The sequence below is a fragment of the Balaenoptera ricei genome, chromosome 18 (assembly GCF_028023285.1).
Source record: "Balaenoptera ricei isolate mBalRic1 chromosome 18, mBalRic1.hap2, whole genome shotgun sequence".
Taxonomy (NCBI): Eukaryota; Metazoa; Chordata; class Mammalia; order Artiodactyla; family Balaenopteridae; genus Balaenoptera; species Balaenoptera ricei.
In genome coordinates, this window is record NC_082656.1 from 5,004,348 (window position 1) to 5,024,760 (window position 20,413).

General features: G+C 46.7%; 1 pseudogene; it reads left to right on the plus strand.

Annotated features, from left to right (window-relative positions):
* Nucleotides 1-381: 381 nt before the first annotated feature.
* Nucleotides 382-819, plus strand: LOC132352367 (large ribosomal subunit protein uL24-like; annotated as a pseudogene).
* The last annotated feature ends 19,594 nt before the right edge of the window (nucleotides 820-20,413 follow it).

Sequence of the window (20,413 nt, forward strand, 5' to 3'; positions counted from 1 at the left end):
GCAGCACCTCCCATGGGGAGAGGTGGAGCCTGATGAGGATACCCACCAAACACCCTGACTGCTGGGGTCTACACCACCTTCACTAAGCATCTACCACGTGCCAGACAGAAACCAGGTGCTCTATATGTGCTAGCTCTTACCGTCACTACAACCTTGGAGGCGGATATAATTATTCTCATTTTACAGATGAGGAAAACGAGGCACCAGGGAAATTAAGCTGCTTGTCCAAGGTTAGCTGGCTTGCAAGTGGCAGAGCCAGGATTCAAACCCAGGTTGTGCTCTTCCCTCTGTGTTGCTGTGTCCTAACGAAATGTTAAGTAAATATGGTAAGAAACGTGTACCAGCCCTTTTGTGGCCATCGCTGAAGCGCCAGAGGCCAAAATGAAGTTCAATTCCTTTGTGACTTCTGACTGAAGCAAGAACCGGAAAAGGCATTTCAACGCGCCTTCCCACATTCGCAGGAAGATTATGTCTTCCCCTCTTTCTAAAGAGCTGAGACAGAAGTACAATGTCCGATCCATGCCCATCTGGAAGGATGATGAAGTTCAGGTTGTACGAGGGCACTACAGAGGGCAGCAAATTGGCAAAGTAGTCCAGGTTTACAGGAAGAAATATGTCATCTACATTGAACGAGTGCAGCGGGAGAAGGCTAATGGCACGACTGTCCATGTGGACATTCACCCCAGCAAGGTGGTTATCACCAGACTAAAACTGGACAAAGACCACAAAAAGATCCTCGAACGTAAAGCCAAATCTCGCCAAGTAGGAAAGGAAAAGGGCAAATACAAGGAAGAAACAATTGAGAAGATGCAGGAATAAAGTATTCTTATATACAACTTTCATTAAAAACATAAAATGAAAAAACAGAAACGGGTACCAAAGAAAATACAATTCACATAACGCTCTTAATGATCCATATATGGATCAAAGTATGTCTTCAAGATGGACTTTCTGGGGCTTCCCTGGTGGCGCAGTGGTTAAGAATCCGCCTGCCAAGGCAGGGGACATGGGTTCGAGCCCTGGTCTGGGAAGATCCCACGTGCCGCGGAGCAACTAAGCCCGTGCGCCACAACTACTGAGCCTGCGCTCTAGAGCCCGTGAGCCACGACTGCTGAGCCTGCGAGCCACAGCTGCTGAGCCCGTGCACCTAGAGCCCGTGCTCCGTAACAAAGAGAAGCCATTGCAATGAGAAGCCCGTGCACCACAATGTAGAGTAGCCCCCGCTCGCCACAACTAGAGAAAGCCCACACGCAGCAACGAAGACCCAACGCAGCCAAAAATAAATAAATAAAAATTAAAAAAAAAAAGATGGACTTCCTTCCTCCAGCCTTGACACTAACAATGATGGCGGCCTCTGTTGCTAGTGGCCAAAGAGTGGCACTGCAGACACTGGAGGATCCCAGTGCTCTCCAGAAGTCAAGGCTTTGCATTGACTTTGGAAAGACCTTATAAAAATTTGAGAATGTGGAGGTGGGGTGTGTGTGTGTGTGTGTGTGTGTGTGTGTGTGTGTTGGGGAGGGATTTCCGGAATTGGGACCAGAGTGAGCAGTGAATGGACTTGACTACTTTTGGGCTTGAGGTCCCTCCCAATCCAAGGGTCACCCCAGAAAATCCAGGGCCAAGCAGATGGCCTTAAATACTTTGAAATGAAGAAGAGTAGCCAAGACATAAGGAGAAATCATCAGAAGCTCCTAACCCATCTCTCTGGTTCTCTAAGACACTCACAGCCGGTAGTTATCCACGGTGTGACCTCTGAGCTCCACCAGAATCCAGGGATGCAAGTGGAGGTTCAGTGACCTCCAAAAGCTGAGCCTGTGGGCTTCAGCCAGATGGGGCACCTCCCACACCCCCACGGGAGACTCTGCTCTAGAGGAGCAGGGGCAGGAGCAGGGGCAGGAGGTCCAGGCTCCTCTCAGCCACAGTTTGCTCTTCCTGCAGCCCCTGAGCTCCAGCAGCATGAGAACGAGAAACAGAGCTGTGTGCCTCTGGTACAGGGACTTTGTGTCAGGTCCCTGGGAAAAGAAGATGGGCCTCAGTGTAGCAGGGTGATATGTCATCATTTTCTGGGGGCTAATTATAAGCCAGAAACCAGAACTTCACCAATTTTGGACTCTCTTCCGAGGACAGCAGACAGCTGACAAAGGCTGCTTTCAGTTTAACTTTGGGCAAATGGTCCAACATGCTGTGACCTAGATTTCTCGGCTGTAAAATAAGATCAAACAACTTGTCTGAAACTGGGCCGCAACAACATCGTGAAAGGTGCTGTATAAGCCAGGGGCTGCAGAATCATGGCGTCTCAGAAGCCTGACAAGATCATTTGGTTCGTCCCCTACCTTCACACCGGCACACGCTTACGGAGTCTGCACAGAGGAGGGGCTGTTCTCATTTTATCGTCCTTCTGAGCAGATTTCACACCGTTGTCAGGCAGTTTTGATAGTCGACACCTTGTTAAGAAATCCCCCCCTTGTTGTCCTAATTCCCACATCTTGCATCCCCTGCACCACCCCTTCCATTGTCCTTGGCATCCCTGGTACTCGCTGTGCTGACGATGACCCTCCCGTTGCTGCCCCAGGTAAGGGCCATGCCTCGGAGGCAGAAGTCAACATCTCTGGAGAAAAGAGACAATCCGAAGATCTCTGCCAGGAAAGAAGAACATGGAGGAACAGGAGGCAACCCTTCAGGAGCTGCACGAGCTTAGAGGACTCCCACGGGGTGGGGGTGATAAAAGGCTTCTGTCTCATGGAGGGAGTGCAGGAGCTGGACCAGGAGTTGTCCATGGGAAGGACCTCAGGATGAACATGTGACAGCTGTGTGCATAACTGTTGGTTGCACATGGCTGAATGTGCTTTCTTGTGCCCTTGGCTACACTCCAGATCCCCCCAGGATAAGCATTCCCTCCACCCTTCCCTCGGGAGGGAACTCTGATGGAAATTTTGAGCGGTACTGGATCATAGCATTTGCTTTGTGAGAATATTTGCTGTTGTCCCTATTCATCTTGCTGGCCAGATGTTTCCTGGTCCTTCTCTAATTGCTTCATTCATTCCACAAACATTTATGGAGCGCCCACCATGTGCTACGTGTGGAGGACTAGCTGTGAGCACCACATGCCTGGTGCCTGTCCTCAGGGGGTGTCCGGTCTACAGAGAGGGGCTCTCCTGTTCCTGAGCCTGGGCTCCTGCCTTCCCCTTGATGTCCCCATCGCAGGCTCTGCCCTGACACCCGCCAGCTGCCCAGGTGGAGCACCCCTCCCGGGCTGTCTCCCTGTTGTGTACCAGCAGTGCCTTCTTTTTATTTTACTATTTTATTTTATTTTTTTAACATCTTTATTGGAGTATAATTGCTTTACAACGGTGTGTTAGTTTCTGCTGTATAACAAAGTGAATCAGCTATACGTATACATGTATCCCCATATCCCCTCCCTCTTGGCGTCTCCCTCCCACCCTCCCTATCCCACCCCTCTAGGTGGACACAAAGCACCGAGCTGATCTCCCTGTGCTATGTGGCTGCTTCCCACTAGCTATCTGTTTTCCATTTGGTAGTGTATATATGTCCATGCTACTCTCTCACTTCGTTCCAGCTTACCCTTCCCCCTCCCCGTGTCCTCAAATCCATTCTCTATGTCTGCGTCTTTATTCCTGTCCTGCCCCTAGGTTCTTCAGAACCTTTTTTTTTTTTAGATTCCATATATATGTGTTAGCATATGGTGTTTGTTTTTCTCTTTCTTACTTCACTCTGTATGACAGACCCTAGGGCCATCCACCTCACTACAAATGACGCAATTTCGTTTCTTTTTATGGCTGAGTAATATTCCACTGTATATATGTGCCACATCTTCTTTATCCATTCATCTGTCGATGGACACTTAGGTTGCTTCCATGTCCTGGCTGTTGTAAATAGCCACCAGCACCTTCTCAGTGTGTGTGTGCTCTCTGCAGGAGGACTCCCAGCCAGACAATCCTGTGCTCTGCCTAGGAGGTGATGTTAGGAAGGTACATGGTCCAGGGGGTTCCAGAGGGGTCAGTGGCGCTGTGTGGATGCTGGGCTACTTCTGAGCCGGGGATTGCTCATTTCAAGACTGTACTGTTTCAGAACAGTCATAACTGACAAGGAGAGTCCACTAGGCTGCTGTTAAAGGAGCCAGATGCTCACTCGCGTGTCCGCAACAATGAGTCACAGTTCATCCCCAGACGTAATGAAATAACAAAGCTTGATGAAGCCCCTGGTACCAGGAACATGAGTGATAAGATAAGGGGCCTTGGTAATAGGACTGGACTTTCTGGCACAGGACCAAGCCCTCACCAGCCAGTTTCAAGCCACCAGTGTGGAGAGATCACAACCGTCTTGCTGTCATTCCAACCCCTTGGCTTGGCATCGTCCGGCAGAGGCAGGGTGAGAGTTAAACAGACGACACAGGATGGAAGAAGGCAGTGTTGTTTTAGACACAGGTAACGTGCAGGTTACCCACACAGGCATTTTGCCTCTCGATCAGCTCTCCCTCCTAACTACCTTAGCGTGTTTTCTAGAAGCGAAGAAGGAGAAATTTTAACGTTCTGTGGGCACTCTTATGAAGTGTTTAGAAAAAGATGAAACTTAAAACCTGCCTGAAACGGGGTTTGGAATGACCTCTTAATGCTCACATCCACATCTTCCCAGCTGAGTTCCTCTGCAGCCTTTGGCCACAGCCCTCAGGGTGAATGTAGCACTGAGCAGAGGGGAGGAGTGCCCGGGCAGAAGCCTTGGGAGCTCCTGGCTCTGTTAGGATTAGCATATGATATATAGCATATGATGTATGTTGGGTGTTTTCCCAGACATATCTCCCCAAATATCGTGATACAATTATTTATATTTATTATAGAAGAGAAAAAATTCTGGGGAAATTAAACTGCCTGACTAGGAATGCTGATTGTTTTTCTTTCATCTGTTTTTTAGGAAAAATAGGCCTTTCTCTGAAGGGGGCAGGAGAACAGAGACCCATGAAATCTAGCTCCCTCTTCTGCCTGTGAATCCAACATACCCCACCTGAGGTGTAACTGGGCTTGCTGGTCTTTGCCTGTGGCAGGTAGTTTGGAGTCTGGGTACTTGTAGCACTATTAGTAATAGTGGTAGCATCTAATTACTTCTGAGGATATGGAAACTATAACTGCATATCTTCATATGGAATTGATATCTGCCTTTAAAAGTGAATTGGGAAGTGAATTTTGGAGTGTCACATCTTATTTTTCCATTGACTTGCATTATTAAATAGGAATGTATTCCTTTAGAAGAAAAAAAAAAGATTTTAATAAAACTCCATGAAGGAATACATCACATACACAGAATACTAAAGTTTTTGTATAAAATCCTAATAAGGATACCGAAAATCAGTTACAAAATATAAACAGAAACCTTTGGGTGTTAATTTTCATGACAGTTGCCTAACGTTCTATAAAAGGAGCAGCAATGACAGCCCAGCTGCAGAGAACATTCTGGACAGGAAGTCAATTTTCATGAACTCTTTTCTAAAACCATATAGCAGCATAAAGTGCTATTTTTTTCCCCTGTGTTGATCAGATCCTGTATCCTAGAACCTTGAGAGTCTAATCTGTGGCATGATTACCTTAAAGCTTTGGGTTTGATTGGATCTGAAAGGAGAAACAAAACTATAGATGTAATCAGGAGCACTGTATCAGTCAGGATAGGCTAGGTTTTGCTGTGACAACACACAGCCCCAACCAGAGTTTATTTCTTGTTCTTGCCATGCGTCCATTGAAAACTGACAGGGAGCTGTACTCACTGGAGCCACTCAGGGACGCAGGCTGGCAGGGCAGCTTCCACCAGACGTGCTGCTAAGAGGGAAACGGAGGTCTCTGCGGGCTCACACCAGCAGTGAAATGCTCAGCCCACAAGAAACACAGACTTTATGCTATCACTCATTGCTAGAACTAACCACACAGCCCCACCCCTCCAGAAAAATCCAGACACCCCCTGTCCTGTGCCTGGGTGGGGAAGAGGTATCCGGGGAACAGTGCTAATGTCCACCGACGGCGTTTGCTGATACACTTTCAACCATGAAAGAGGAGGAAGCAAAGCTGGGACTCACCCCCGGGGAAGGCAAACGAAGGGAAAGAGTCTCCAGGAAATGTACGTGGAACCAGCTTCCTAGTCTGTGAGGGGAAGAGAATCCTTTTCCAAACAAACAAGATCTGAGAAAGGTCATCACCAAAATACCTTCAATGAAGACAATTCAGAAGGATTTACTTTATTTTTTTATTTTTATTTTTTATAAGAAACAAAGTTTTTCTGTTTTTTTTTTTTTTAATTTTATTTATTTATTTATTTATTTATTTATTTATGGCTGTGTTGGGTCTTCGTTTCTGTGTGAGGGCTTTTTCTCTAGTTGCAGCAAGTGGGGGCCGCTCTTCATCGCGGTGCACGGGCCTCTCACTATCGCAGCCTCTCTTGTTGCAGAGCACAGGCTCCAGACGCGCAGGCTCAGTAATTGTGGCTCACGGGCCTAGTTGCTCCGTGGCATGTGGGATCTTCCCAGACCAGGGCTCGAACCCGTGTCCCCCGCATTGGCAGGCAGACTCTCAACCACTGCGCCACCAGGGAAGCCCGGATTTACTTTCGACAGAAGGAAAATGATCTCAGATGGAAGCTCTGAGATTAGAGATATGGGGAATGTGGGGTATATTGGTTTCCCGATGCTGCTGTAAGAAAGTTCTACAAATGTCAGGCATAAAACAGCACAAATATATTCTCTGGCAGTTCTGGAAGTCAGGAGTCCAAAATTAGTTTTCTTGGGCTACCGTCAAGGTGTCGGCAGGGCTGGTTCCTCTGGAGGGTTTGTGGGGAGAATTCGTTTCCTTGCCTTTTTCAGCTTTCAGTGCCGCCTGCATTCCTTAGCTCATGGCCCCTTCCTCCCTCTCAAAGTGCATCACCACACTTTGTGAGGGCACCACACTGCCCTCTCCTCTATTCCAGCTCTCTCTCGTTCTCACCATTGTGAATACACTGGGCCCACCCAGATAATGCAGAATAATCTCCCATTTCAAAGTCCCTATTTCCATGTAAGGTACCAGAGTCACAGGTTCCAGGGATTAGATGCGGACATCTTTGGGGGAGAGGGTGTCATTATTCTGCTTACCACGCCAGGTAAATATCTACTAAAACAAGGTTGGTGTAGCTATATCAGACAAAATGGACGTTAGGGCAAAAGTCATTCCTAAAGATAAAGCGGTACGCTGATTATTTTACCATCATACATTGGTAAAATAATCAATGCACCAGGAAGACATAATAATTTGTAACATGTATACCCATTGTAGAACTTGTCAACATCCTTCAGCCAAAGGCCACTAGGAACACACTTGTATACTTAAACACTGGGTGCGACCAGGCAATTTCATGTAAAAGTCAAGAAAGTACAACCCGAAGAGAGTAAGGCCCTGTGCATCAGGTCCAGCCGACTAGAAGACACTGTCCGGAAACAGCATTTCCAGGCCGCCGCTCTGCGGGAAGCCCTGCCCTGCTTTGTCTGAATGGCTAATGCCTCGTGTGAGCCTTGGTTCTGCATCAGAGCTTCTGGACTGTGTGTGTGTGGGGGGGCTGGACTCCATGGCCCTGCCTCTTCCCCCTGGTCTTTCACCTTCTGTGGTCACCCGTGGAGGGGGATGCACTGAGGCCACTGGCTGTTTCCCTGTAGACCCCCCCCTTTCTCTCTGGATGACAGTAAGGTCCCCTCTGGCCCATCATCAGGGACCCAAAGCCGCCCTACTGAAGCCCTCCTGCACCCGGGACTGAACACACCACTCCCGGGAGATACCGCTCCCCTTCCTGCCGGGCCTGACTCAGCACCTCTGACCCGTCCTTCCTCCTTCCGTCCCCAGCCTTTCATGCCGTCCACGTGTCCTGGATGAGGGTCACAGGGTCTCTTCTGTTGCTGTCCCTCATCCCTCCAAGCCGGGGTGCCCACACTTCTGAGTGAGCATCACACAGCCCTTCACCACATCGCCTTATTTATTGGATCCTCACCACAACTGGGTGATGCTTTTATCCTGCTTTTAAAGCCAAGGAACAAATCTTCAGTGGTTGAATTTCCCACTTTAGTGAGCTGACGGGCATGGGCATTCCCAGTGCCTCTGAACTCGCTGGAATTATCTGCCGCCTAAGCCGGTTTGGTCCGTCAGGTGCCGGGAGACCCACCCCTGCCACCGTCCACAGGAGGCCTAACCGTGGTGGGATGGTGAGACTCGGGTGATGGTTCTGTGGCATCTGACGTGGCCTCCTGGCCCAGCTGGGCCTGCTTCTCAGGCCCCAAAGTCCTATGGCACTGACTGAATGTGAGGGGAGGGTACAACCTCTTCCCCAGGGCTGTGCTCTCAGCATGGAGGTATTTTCAGCTGGAAAGAAATACCCCTTCTTGGGGCAGCAGGTTTCTCTGGAAATTTGTCCATGGCCTGTGGTCGACCTTCCACTGCTTTTCTGCTGCCAGGCCTCTCAGGCCCACGCCTCCACCTGGTTTCTGTTTCCCTTTCCTTTAGCAGCAGCAGTGTGGGCTCTGGGCCCCCCATCTCCTGCAGACAGGCCCTCTGGGGGTTCAGCCCTGTCTCCTGGCTGGTGTGGGGGTCGGGCTCCCTGCTGCTGCCGGTTCTGGTCGCCCCACTGCCCTCTGCTTGGTTTCTTAGCTCTTCCACCCCCTGTGGCGAATTCCTGCCCTAAATCATGGGGAGGGGATCCTGTTTTCACGGTTGAATGCTAAATTGTACACCTAGAGATTTCTACCCACTCGGGTGTCTGGTGAAGACCCAGACTGGACCAGATAGTCTCACTGAAAAGGGAAACTGAAGAAAGAGACAGAGAGACAAGCAGTTTTTGAAGGAACGGCTCCCAGGGAAGCTGGATGGCACGAGGGGAGGAGGTGAGCAAGGGTGTGATCTCAAGAGAAAGTCCCCGGAGCCTGGCCGGCCCCTCCCCCTGGGGCTCTGGGCGTGAGTTCCCCTTAGAGCCGTCTGGACTGAAGCTGGGCCCAGCAGTCACTTAACCAGAAGCGGGGGCAGGGGGGTGAGTTCCCAGGCCCCCTGAGTGGCTCCAGTGGTGTGGGAGCCGCAGTGCAGAGGAAGACCCAGACACGGAAAGAACACCAGAGGGTCGGGGAGCACAGAGCAGAGTCCCAAGAAGGCAGGTAAGGGAGGGGCTCCAGGGGAGAAAGTAGAGAAGGTGTGGGCTCTTGCTGTGCTCGGAGGAGAAATCTCTGTAATTTGGCGGAGAACGAATACTTGTAGCTTACCCCAGGCTGTAAGGAGACCCCTGGGAGCAGGACAGCATCCCCAGGACCCAGCTCAGTGCAGACCCAGAGGAGGGCTCAGAAAACCCCCGCTGCACCGGGTGGTCACTCTCCCCGCCATCAGGGCTCCCCCTCGCCAGGTCAGGGGCTGTCTAACCCCACCAACACCAGGATGTTTCCTCTCAGGTTGTTTGAGCAGAGAACCTGAAATTGTGTGTGAACACCTGTTCATGAATGAACACACTTTTGGTGATGCTGTTCACAAAGCAGTGTAGGTTCTGCAGATAAATTAAGGGTTTCTGGATCCAAGATCAACATAAAAGCAATTGCATTTTGGTATAACAGCAACAAACAGGAGATGACACAGAAATATGAAAAACTTGGGGAAAAATATCTAAATATTTACAAGACTTCTATGGTCTGTATTGAGGGTGAAAGAAGACCCAGAGGAACATAGACAATGTACACGGACTAAAGACTCAGTGGGTTAAAGACGTCAACCCTCCTTAGAGAGTCAATGCAATCTCAAAAAACCCAACTGGGCTTGTCTTGTGGGACTCCAGAGTCTGATTCTAGAATGCATGTAGAAATGTGAAAGCCCACGCAGGGTCGGGATCGTGGCTCACTCTTGGGGAGAGGCAGGAGGATGATGGACAAGGGGGAGGGGGCTGCACGGGCCCCTCTAAGGAAAGGACGGCGTTCTCTCTCTTCATCTGGGGGGTGGTGACTCTGGTGTTTATTGTCTAATCTGTAGCTGATATATTCCACATTAAAAAATCGTGAAAAATAAAAGCAGCAGTAGAGAGGGTGTCTGGGAAGGAGCTGGGAGGATCCAGGCCAGAAGTGCTGAGGGTGTGAACCAAGTGCTGGCCGGGAGAATGGAGAGGCAAGGGTGGCGTCATAAAGCCTCCAGGCGGTGGCCCCCAGCGTTAGACCCCAGGGAGATGGACCCCAGGGAGTCAGTAACTGATGCTCCACTGAATAAGGGCAAGGGAATTGTCTGGAGCACCCAGTGACGCCCAGGTTTCCAGCTAGGAGACTGGATGATCGTGCTGGGCAGGGTAGCAGGGGAGTGGCTTGGGAGGGATGATACATTCTGTTTAGGGCGAGTTGAATGTGGGGTACTTGTGGGAACACCCGAGCAGATTGTTTAGTGCTCAGGTGTAAGGACTGTAGCTCTGCAGAGCCGGTAGCCAGCTGCCTTTGAAAAATGTCCAGCTGCTAAAGACTGCTCCATGTGGTTACTTCCTCCTTCTACTTGTCAGGAGAGGCCAGAAGCTCCCCCAGGTGCTGGTAATTTTGCAGCCTGAGTCACTGAATGGCCTTTCTCTCGTGGTTGGTTCATCTTTCTTTACCTAAGCACAGAGTTTAATGATTTTTCAGGCTCCTTTTCCCTCAGTTATAATGTGGAACTGCTCAGTATGGTACTTAAGAAGCTCATTTCCCACGTAAACATTATTAGAAATCGAATTCCTTCACTATAAAAGGGCAACGCAATAACCTCAGCTTCCCAGGCTAAGTGGAGGAGAGAGGCGCCGAAAGCTGCAAGTAAACAGGAAAGGCAGAGGGAGTGAAGGAAAATGTAATCCTTATTCTAGGCCCTGGGGAGCTTGAGGGGAGGTTCTGTCTGCTCTGTGGACCCGTATCTGGGACTCTGCAGCAATGTCTGGGGCAGGAGCGCCACGAGATCATCTGGAGAGAGGTGACCTTCCATTACCTGTCTAGCCCAGGCAGGTAGAGTGACCTGCTAAGGTGACGTGGCTGGAGGGACAGTCAGGGCTGCGGCTGGGGGCAGAGGGGTGCCAATGCCCACGGCTTGAGAAGCACTCAGCCTTTCATGACCCTGAGAGTGACTGTCTCCTTAAGATTTTGCACCCAAGGCACTTTTCTTGCTTTGACTAGCCCTGGCCCCAGGGTTGCAGACCCAGGACAAAAACTCAGACCTTGCGATGCTTCGTTCACTGTTCTCTCTGCTGTACCAGCCTCTGTGGGATCATCTTTCACAGTTCAGCTCGCCAGGCACCTGAGGGCCCCTCTCTCTTCTCCCTGGCACTCTGCTTGTACTTATTTAGAGTGCTGATCGTAGTAAGCCGTTTCCATCGCTGGGAGGGGAGGCTCCCCGACCCTCTCTGCCAGGAGTGCCCCAGGCAGTGCCGGACACCACAGGTGCCAAACAAGGAAGCACGTGAAGAAGCACCATTCCTTGAGGTGTGCCCCTAACCAGAGAGAGCAGGGAGGTTTGGAGAAGTCCTAGTCCTCACTCCTTTGCTTCACAGCTTGTCTCTATTGAGTTAGAGGTTTTGACTGTTAATTAGACCTTCTATTAATCACATGCCCAGGGACAGCCAGTCTCAAGCTTGTCAAAATAGCCCCTAAGAAGCAACCCCTAAGGTGAGACATGTAACTAAGTCCCCTAACTCTGCAGCCTGCCTCGTCAGACCCCAGCTGGACTGCATCCTGTTGGGTGGTCTTCCTGGTACCTGCTTTTTAGAAACGGCCTCACCCCCATTCCATCCATCCTTCCGTCCATGGAGACTGCCATGTTTTTAACAATGCGACCCGGATTCCCCACTGTATTCGACTGGCCCAGGGGTGGGCAAACTGAAAAATCTGCGCCAATTCCTCATATAGGAATTTAGAATTGGGCCTGGTAGAAAAATCAGTCTCTCTCTAGGGGCTAAATTGTGATGTGGAAGTCTATGGCCACTTCTGTTTGCAGTTTTGAGGTCTGAGAAAGAGAAAGTAGACCTGAAAGGGAGAGAAATGAAGCAGAGATGAGGGCCAGAGAGGTGGAGGGCCAGCTTCCCTGTGATTCCAGCTTCGGTTCCTGGGCCCAGGGTCCAGGAATCCATGAGCTTCCCTAGGTCACGAGGGGTTCTGCTCCTTGTAACCAGAAAAGTCCTGGTGAACTCAGGACTCAGCACAAGGGCGCTTGATGACCCCTCTGCCCGATGTCAGGACCCAGCCTTGTAGCAGGGATTGGGACCCTGTTCTGGGTAAGGCCTGGCGTCCTGGTCGCTCTCAGCTGGACCTTTGCTTTTCTCACCCTAGACTTGCAGCTGAGTCCTGCCTCTTCTGACTGGCTTCCTTGAGGGTGACCACTGGTTCTTTCCCTGCCTGGGGCCTCTACTGCTGGACTCAGCTTCTAGGTTCTGCCCACCTGTGGGGACACCCAGCTCTTTGGCTGGACCCACATCAGCTACTGCTGTGTCCCGTGAACCTCTTGCTTTACTGCCTTTGAACCTACTCTCAGCATCTCTTTGGGGTCAGTCTCCCCAGATGCTCCTTTCCTGAACCTCTCCCTGCCTTCCTGACGATGGAGTGAATCCTGGGGGCAAAGCCTCGCTGAGTCCTAAGATACACAGTCTGCTTGTTTGTGTTTTATGTTTCTTTAAAAATTGAGGAAGGGGACTTCCCTTGTGGTGCAGTGGTTAAGACTCCGCACTCCCAATGCAGGCAGCCGAGTTCCATCCCTGGTCAGGGAACTAGATCCCACATGCATGCCACAACTAAGGAGCCCACGTGCTGCAACCAAGACCCAGTGCAACCAAATAAATAAATAAATATTTTTTAAAAATTGAGGAAGATTGTCCCTCAGGCTCCTGAAAAAGGTAATAGAAGATCATGATTAGTGCCGAAGTCTTCACAAGTCAAAAAAATGGGTGGAAACACTGCACCTTGCCCCACTCGTACCTGTGGTGACGAGTTGGGGTGGACATAAAAACCATCAAACAGGCAACCTCAAAAACACCCCATCATACCAATAAACTACTTAGATATTCACCACCCGTATAAACAGACATCCCCCTAGATTCATTAGCCGCTTTATCAAAAATTTAATACTAAATCCGACACAAGCCGCATAACACAGCCATATAAATATCACTTGTACACAACAAGTTGATGTAGCGTAAACCTCTAAAGCAAGGCACTGAAAACGCCTAGATGGGCTTGCTAGCTCCGTAAACACACAGGTTTGGTCCCAGCCTTTCTTTTAATTTTTAATAGAATTACACAAGTATCCACACTCCGGTGAGAAAGCCCCTAAATCACTACGGTTAAAAGGAGCAGGTATCACAAAGCTTACCCCTTGTACCTTTTACGTAATGATTTAACTAGCAAAATTTTAACAAAGAGAACTTAAGTTAAACCATCTGAAACCAGGCGAGCTACTTATGAACAGTTACTAGAACAAACTCATCTATGTGGCAAAATAGTGAGAAGATTCATAAGTAGAGGTGACAAGCCTAATGAGCCTGGTTGTCCAGAAAAAGAATTTCAGTTCAACGTTAAATAATAACCAAGAACCCCTTATAAGTTTCAATGTATATTTAAACGTTAGTCGAAAAATGTACAGCTTTTCAGAGATGGGTACAACCTTAACTAGAGAGTAAAAACAAACACCACCATAGTTGGCTTAAAAGCAGCCATCAATTAAGAAAGCATTCAAGCTCAACAATAAATATATCTTAATGTCAATATTAAATAAACACCTAGTCTTATTACTGGACTAATCTATAAAATTACAGAAGCAATACTGTTAATATAAGTAAAAAGAAACATTTCTCCTTGCAGAAGTTTACATCAGCAACTAATAATATACTGATAATTAATAGTAAATTAATATAGCCCAACACTAAACTATTTATTAAATACTGTTAATCCGACACAGGTGTGCACCCAAGGAAAGATTTAAAAAAGTAAAAGGAACTCAGCAAACACAAACTCTGTCTGTTTACCAAAAACTTCACCTCTAGCATCACTAGTATTAGAGGCACCGCCTGCCCAGTGACAACTGTTAAATGGCCGTGGTATCCTGACGGTGCAAAGGTAGCATAATAATTTGTTCTCTAAATAAGGACTTGTATGAATGGCCACACGAGGGTTTTACTGTCTCTTACTTTAATCAGTGAAATTGACCTCCCTGTGAAAAGGCAGGGATAACAAATTAAAACGAGAAGACCCTATGGAGCTTCAATTAATCAACCCCAAAAAACATAGTTAAAGCGCCAAGGGATAACAAAATTTCAGATGGATTGACAATTTTGGTTGGGGTGACCTCAGAGCACAAAAATACCTCCGAGTGGTTAAACCTTAGACCCACTAGTCAAAGCATAGCATCACTTATTGATCCAAAAAATTGATCAACGGAACAAGTTACCCTAGGGATAACAGCACAATCCTATTCTAGAGTCCATATCGACCATAAGGTTTACGACCTCGATGTTGGATCAGGACACCCCAATCGTGTAACTGCTATTAAAAGTTCATTTGTTCAACAATTAAAGTCCTATGTGATCTGAGTTCAGACCGGAGCAATCCAGGTCGGTTTCTTTCTATTATGTATTTCTCCCAGTACAAAAGGACAAGAGAAATAAGGCCCACTTTAAACAAGTGCCTTTAAAACAATTAATGATATAATCTCAACTTAATAAGCAAACACAAAACAATCACCTGAGACCAGGGTTTTAGTTAGGGTGGCAGAGCCCGGTAATTGCGTAAAACTTAAGCCTTTATACCCAAAGCTTCAAACCGTCTCCCTAACAAAATGTTTATAATCAATATCCTAATGCTTGTTATTCCTATTCTTTTAGCCGTAGCATTGTTAACATTAGGAGAACAAAAAATCCTAGGCTACATACAACTCCGAAAAGGACCAAACATTGTAGGACCACATGACCTACTTCAACCCATTGCTGACGCAATCAAACTATTCATTAAAGAACCACTACGACCAGCTACATCTTCCACCTCAGTATTCATCATCGCACCAATCCTAGCCCTGACTCTAGCCCTAACAATATGAATTCCCCTACCCATGCCATATCCCCTCATTAACATAAACCTAGGGGTGCTATTTATACTAGCCATATCAAGTCCAGCCGTATACTCTATCTTATGGTCCAGATGAGCCTCCAACTCAAAATACGCACTAATCGGGTCTCTACGAGCAGTGGCACAAACAATCTCATACGAGGTAACACTAGCAATTTTTCTGTTATCTGTACTTGTAATAAATGGGTCTTTCACCCTATCAACCCTCACCACAACACAGGAGCAACTATGGCTGATCTTCCCATCATGGCCACTGGCCATAATATGATTTATTTCTGCCCTGGCAGAGACCAACCGAGCCCTGCTGGATCTAACAGAAGGAGAGTCTGAGCTCATATCCGGCTTTAATGTAGAATACTCAACAGACCCTTTCGCTATGTTTTTCCTAGCAGAATATGCTAACATCATTATAATAAATATATCCACAACAATCCTGTTCCTGGGAGCATTTCACAACCCACATACACCAGAGCTATATACAATCAACTTCATCGTCAAAACACTGTTATTAACAATGTCCTTCCTATGAATTCGAGCATCCTACCCGCGATTCCGATATGACCAGTTAATACACCTACTCTGAAAAAATTTCCTGCCTTTAACACTAGCCCTGTGCATATGACACGTATCACTACCCATCATAATGGCAAGCATCCCCCCACAAACATAAGAAATATGTCTGATAAAAGAGTTACTTTGATAGAGTAAATAATAGAGGTTTAAGTCTTATTTCTAGAACTATAGGAGCTGAGCCTACCCTTGAGAATTCAGAATTCTCCATGCTACCATTTTACACCACATTCTATAGTAAGGTCAGCTAAATAAGCTATCGGGCCCATACCCCATAAATATTGGTTTATATGCTTCCCGTAAACCCCATTACTTCTATCATTATTTTAACAACTGTTGTTTTAGCAACTGTGGTTGTAATAACCAGCTTCTACTGATCACTAGTCTGAATTGGATTTGAAATAAATATGCTAGCCATTATCCCCCTTATAATAAAAAATTTCAACCCATGAGCCAAAGAAGCCTCCACTAAATATTTCTTAACACAAGCCACCGCATTAATATTACTTATATTAGCAGTCATCATCAATTTACTCTATTCCAGCCAATGAACCATTACAAAAATATTCAACCCAGCAGCATCAAACAGTAATAACAATAGCCCTGGTCATAAAGCTAGGACTATCCCCCTTTCACTTCTGAGTGCCCGAAGTAACACAAGGCATCCCATTAATGGCAGGTCTAATCCTGTTGACATGACAAAAACTTGCACCCCTATTATTTGTTTACCAAATCTCGTCATCACTCAACCTAAGCCTAATACTATCCGTATCCATGTTGTCCATTCTAATTGGAGGGTGAGGTGGGTTAAATCAAATCCAACTCCGAAAAATCGTGGCCTACTCATCAATCGCCAACATAGGATGAATAATAGCCATCTTACTATATAACCCAACTGTAACAACTCTAAACCTAGTAATCTACATTATAATAACTTCCACTATATTCATATTATTCATTCACAGCTACCACTACATTATCACTATCTCACACATGAAACAGAATACCTATTATCACAGCCGTTACCCTAGCCACCCTGCTATCGATAGGAGGACTCCCGCCGCTATCAGGATTCATGCCCAAATGAATAATTAGCCAAGAAATGACAAAAAACAATAACATTATTTTACCCACACTAATAGCCATCACAGCACTACTTAACTTGTATTTCTACATGCGACTCACTCCACAGCACTGACCACGTTCCCCTCCACAAACCACATAAAAATAAAATGGCAGTTTGACTCTACAAAGCAAGTAATCCTCCTACCAACCATGATTGTGATATCCACAATACTCCTGCCTCTCACACCAATAGTATCAGTATTGGAATAGGAATTTAGGTTAAACCAGACCAAGGGCCTTCAAAGCCCTAAGCAAGTATAACTTACTTAATTCCTGCCTAATAAGGGTTGCAAGACTATATCCTACATCAATTGAATGCAAATCAAACACTTGAATTAAGCTAAATCCTCACTAGATTGGAGGGATACATCTCCCACGAATTTTTAGTTAACAGCTAAATACCCTAGTCAACTGGCTTCAATCTTCTCCTGCCTCCAGGGAAAAAAAGGTGGGTGAAGCCCCGGCAGAATTGAAGCTGCTTCTTTGAATTTGCAATTCAATATGAACAATTCACCACAGGGCCTGGTAAAAAGAGGATTTAACCCCTGTCTTTAGATTTACACTCTAACGCTTACTCAGCCATTTTCCTATGTTCATAAACCGCTGATTATTCTCAACCAACCACAAAGACATCGGTACTTTATACTTGCTATTTGGTGCCTGAGCCAGAATAGTAGGTGCTGGTCTGAGCCTACTAACTCGTGTTGAACTAGGCCAGCCTGGAAACTACTCGGAGACAACCTAATCTACAAGGTAATAGTAACAGCCCATGTGTTTGTAATAATTTATAGTCATGCCCATCATAATTGGTGGCTTCAGAAATTGACTGGTGCCTCTAATGATCAGAGCATCTGATATGGCTTTCCCCTGTATAAATAACATGAGTTTTTGACTACTCCCCCCTTCTTTCTTATTACTGCTGGCATCATCAATAGTTGAAGCTGGTGCAGGTACAGGCTGAACTGTGTACCTGCCCTTGGATGGAACTTTAGCACTTGCAGGGGCTTCAGTTGACCGTACTATTTTTTCCCCTACGTTTAGCTGGTGTGTCCTCAATTCTAGGGGCTATTAATTTTATTACCACTATTATCAATATAAAACCACCCGCTATGTCCCAATATCAAGCACCACTATTTGTATGATCGATATTAATCACAGCAGTATCACTTCTATTATCATTACCTGTACTAGCAGCCGGAATCACTATACTACTAACTGACCGAAACTTAAACACAACCTTTTCTGACCCTGTTGGAGGAGGGGATCCAATCTTATATCAACACCCGTTCTGAATCTTTGGACACCCTGAAGTATATATTTTAATCCTACCTGGGTTTGGGGTAATTTCACACATTGTAACCTACTACTCAGGAAAAAAAGAGCCTTTCGGATATATGGGCATGGTGTGAACTATAATATCAATCGGATTCTTAGGGTTCATTGTATGAGCCCACCACATGTTCACAGTAGGTATAGATGTTGACTCACAAGCATATTTTACATCAGCCACTATAATTATTGCTATCCCAACAGGGGTAAAAGTCTTTAGTTGACTAGCAGCACTCCACGGGGGTATTATTAAATGGTCCCCAACCATGATGGGGGCCCTAGGTTTCATCTTCCTTTTCACAGTTGATGGGTTAACAGGTATTGTCCTAGCTAACTCATCATTAGATATTGTCCTTCATGATACCTACTATGTAGTTGCACATTTTCACTATATACTCTCAATAGGAGCTGTCTTCGCTATCATAGGAGGGTTTGTGCACTCATTCCCACTATTCCCAGGATATACACTCAACTCAACATGAGCAAAAATTCACTTCATAATCATATTTGTAAGCATCAACATAACCTTCTTCCCACAACATTTCTTAGGTCTATCTGGCATGCCTCGACGATACCCCAACTACCCAGATGCCTACACAACATGAAATACTATTTCATCAAAAGGCTCATTCATCTCACTTACTAACAGCTGTCACGTTGATAATTTTCATTATCTGAGAGGCATTCGCATCCAAACGAGAAGTCCTAGCAGTAGAACTTATTACTACAAATTTAGAGTGGTTAAATGGATGTCCTCCACCATATCACACATTTGAGGAACCGACTTAACATCAATCTAAAATAATCAGGAAAAGAAGGGATCGAACCCTCTTTTATCGGTTTAAAGCCACACCATAACCATCAGCCTGCCACGTCTTCTGTCACAAAGGGAGCGAGGACCAAGGGCCCAGGACAATTTTGGGCGTCTGAAGCATCTCACCTTCAGACAGAGGGCAGGAGCAGTAAATAAACCCAGACGTTGCTCAGCAAAGCGCTAGTGGGAAATAAAGGGAGAGTCAGCCTGGGCTCTGCCTCGGGGTGTCCGCAGCTTCTGTCTCACTGCAATCCAGAGACTCAGAGCTGGCCCAGCCCCGGGGAGGTAGGCATCTGAATTTTGGCAAAAACTAAAACATGGGGGAAAGAACATTTAACTTTTTATTTGGATGTAATTTCAAATTTACAGAAAAACTGCAAAAATAAGAATAGTAAAAGGAACATTAATAAACCCTTCACCTAGATTCACCTGTTGTTAACATTTTAATCCATCTGCTTTACTGCTTTATCATTCTCTCTCTCTCTCTCTCTCTCTCTCTCCCCTCATCTCAATTTTTTTCTGAACCATTTGGGAGTAAGTTACATATACCAAGGACCTTTCCCCCTAAATACTTCAGTGCGTATTTTCTAAGAACAGGGATATCCTTTTACATAGCCAAAGTCGTCAACTTCATGAATTTTCATAAATTGATAATTTTAACTTAATCTACTCTTCATTTTCAAATTTTGTCAGTTGACCAATAATGAGCTTTCTAGCATTTCTCCAGGACAGGAGTTAGTCCAGGGTCGGATCTTGCATTTAGTTGTTATGTCTATTTTGCCTCTTTAATCTAGAGGTTTCTTCTTTGCAATGCCATGCACACATGACCTTTGAGGTCTTCAAATCCTGCATGGTCAGGGTTGACTTGCAGAAGGACAGAATGGTCTCCAGTGAGTTGCATCAGAAAGGGATTTAGCAAAGGATATTAAATTGCTTACAGAATCATTGCAACATCTAAGGCGATGGATTGTAAACTGAAGCCTCCAGCTTCAGAATCGTATGTCTAGGTCCTGAATCGCACTACACCATCAAGATTGCTGCCCAGTGCCCTGCCTCTGGACACCCATGAGCTAGTGACCAGACACTGGGGGTGGGGCAACCTCTGGCCACGCTGATGAAGAAAAGCCTGATGCCTCCGTCGGTGTGCTCGCCGGTTAGGGGGGCAGCAGAAGTGCAGCCTCCGCCTCGCTCTCTCCAGATGGTCCACATCCACACCCTTGGCTGTAAGGAGTCTGGGAACTGCTGTCTCCCGTGTTCCCACCTCCATCACATCCACCTGCCTTCTTCGGCTTCCTACGTTGATTAGGCAGCAGCCCTCCTAAGAGTTGAGACGTGCCCCAGTCCCACACTCTCCTTGCCTCAAGCAAATCCAAGAGCCCCAGCTTTTGTAACCGAAGTTCCAAAGATCAGAGGGAAGCTGGCTTCGAGACCAACCTTACAGCTCAGACCTGAGGGGTAGCCTTTGATTCTGCACT